The sequence below is a fragment of the Bombus fervidus genome, unplaced genomic scaffold, assembly GCF_041682495.2.
Source record: "Bombus fervidus isolate BK054 unplaced genomic scaffold, iyBomFerv1 scaffold0034, whole genome shotgun sequence".
Lineage (NCBI taxonomy): Eukaryota > Metazoa > Arthropoda > Insecta > Hymenoptera > Apidae > Bombus > Bombus fervidus.
The window spans coordinates 102,501-105,000 of NW_027212597.1; the positions used below are offsets into that span (position 1 = coordinate 102,501).

At 50.4% G+C, this 2,500-nt stretch overlaps 1 non-coding gene across 1 annotated transcript; it reads right to left on the minus strand.

Moving 5' to 3' along the window:
- Window positions 1-1,254: 1,254 nt before the first annotated feature.
- On the minus strand, window positions 1,255-1,409 carry LOC139997167 (5.8S ribosomal RNA). Its single transcript, XR_011802609.1, has one exon. It is a non-coding gene; the product is annotated as a 5.8S ribosomal RNA (ribosomal RNA).
- Window positions 1,410-2,500: the final 1,091 nt, after the last annotated feature.

A 2,500-nucleotide genomic window follows, 5' to 3' on the forward strand; every position in this document is an offset into this window, starting at 1 on the left:
TATTTTCGACGATCCGAACAACTTTGTAACGGACTCACATGCACATCTTAAAATCGGGTACAGAAACGTTGCGCAACACCGTGAGCTTTTCTCTTCTTCGTCACCCTTAAATATAGCCGATCGTAGACGCACGCTAGATCGTAACACACACTTTTCGTTGATTTCCGACGAACGTGGCTTTGGGCCAGGCGCGCGGGCAGAGAGATACGCGACCGACGGGGAAAAATTCGTCCCGATACATGTACGCGTACTCTCCGATCTCCGCGCAACGCTGGGGATCATCTCCCTAAGTCATCAGCGTTCGAAGAAATCTCGTGTGTCCGTTCCCGGATCTACGGCTTTCTCTGGGTTCACGAAGAACAGAAAAAAGCACAGAGGATGAAAAACGCAACGACGACCCATCGATGCGACGGTCCTCGTTGTCTTCTCGTCAGTCGTCTCGCGCCTGCAGAATACATCTCTGCCGCACGAACAGACGGAGTGGGTATTCGATCCCTGGGGCTGTACGAGTAAAAACATCTTGATGAAAAGACGGTTGTGTTTCTTTAAGGCACACAGTTTTTCGTTACGCCACCAAGTTTAGGTTTAGGTTTTAATATCTTGGTTCTCTTTTCTCTCCTCTCTCGACTGACTTTGTTCAAAAATATTTTTGCTTTCTCTCAGTCTCGCCAAAAATTCATTTAAGACGACGTCGGGGGCGCGGTCATTCGTGCTTATCGAAGACTAACAAAACGTAGCAGAGGCTGATACAAAAAGAAAAAAAAAATCGGCCACGAAGAAAACTCGCTCTGTGTATCTCGATAACCGCGTCGACGACGACGGTTCTCTCCGCGCTCTTTTAATTCGTATCCTTCTTCTTGCGCTTCGTCCGACTCAGAAACGTTCGTAAAACACGAACGACGGCGGGTTGTCAAGCCAAGAAGGGACAGAGAAGAGACGGAGGTAGTTTTGCGAGTCTCCCGTGAACGCGATAGATTTTTCATATATATTTGTATCGAGAGCATGCGTACGCCGGTCTCCACACGATCCAGCGACGAACGCCGACGAACGTCCAACAATCGCTCGTACGTCGCGTACGAGCCCTCGACCGCTCTTTAATTCGTATTCTTTTGCTTGGCGCTCGTCCTCCGACTCGGAAACGTTCGTTTAAAGATAAAACGAACGACGGCGGGCTGTCGACGAGGCAAGAAAGAACAGAGAGAGACGGACCGAGAGCAACGATACGCAACGCAAGCAGTCTTAGGTTTACGTGAGCAACCCTCAGCCAGGCGTGGTCCAGGAATTGTATCCGTGGACCGCAATGTGCGTTCGAAATGTCGATGTTCATGTGTCCTGCAGTTCACACGTTGACGCGCAATTAGCTGCGTTCTTCATCGACCCACGAGCCAAGTGATCCACCGTTCAGGGTAATCGTTTATGCATGGATTTTTGTTTGTGTACTCAGGTTTTTGTACTCTTATTCTCGGTTCGAAAGAAGCCGATATCCGACAAACGTCCGACCAACGGGAATCGAACGCGCGGAAGTCGCCATATGATTGACGACACGAAAATACGTTCGAAAACGAAATCGGACGGACTGCGCGACGACACACGCAGCCCGCCGACCGGGCGTAAAGTGCATTATAATATATAACAACCAACGAGATCGAAGCTCCGTTCGTCAGGAAACGACGGGGATATAACACCCGATTCTGAATCCTCTGTACAGCACACGATCTCGCGAAGAAAGCGCACGGTGGCTAGCCCATGATATATATATATGTTCGTTCCTCTCGTCCAGTTATTCGAAGCAAACAGCCGATATGCATCTCCATCGTTCGGGTAAAAAAAAATCGATGGGACGCGCACGGTCGTAGTCTTCCTCGCGCGGTCGTTTCTTCCCGATAGCCAGAAGCAGAGTTTGAAAAACTCTAGCGACGGAACGAGGCATTAGACTCTCGACAACGAGGATAGAGAGACGGCCGGCGATCCCCTCTGAATCGACTTCGGTGGTTCAGGTAAAAATAAAAAAAATCGATGGGACGCGCACGGTCGTCGTTCCTCTTCCTCGCGCGCGGTCTATTCTTCCCGATAGCCAGAAGCAGAGTTTGAAAAACTCTAGCGACGGAACGAGGCATTAGACTCGCGACAACGAGGATAGAGAGACGGCCGGCGGTCCCCTCTGAATCCACTTTGGTCGCTCAGGTAAAAATAAAAAAAAATTCGAAAGGGACGCGCACGGTCGTCCTTCCTCTTCCTCGCGCGGTCTTTTCTTCCCGATAGCCAGAAGCAGAGTTTGAAAAACTCTAGCGACGGAACGAGGCATTAGACTCTCGACAACGAGGATAGAGAGACGGCCGGCGGTCCCCTCCGAACGGATGGCGACAACGACGACTAAAGCGCGAAAAATCGCGACGAAAAGGAACGCATCTCCGTTCAGGTGTATGTGTGTGCGTGCGTTTAAAAAAAATTCGATGGGACTCGCAGCCATCGGCCTCGCGCGGTCGTTTCTTCCCGATAT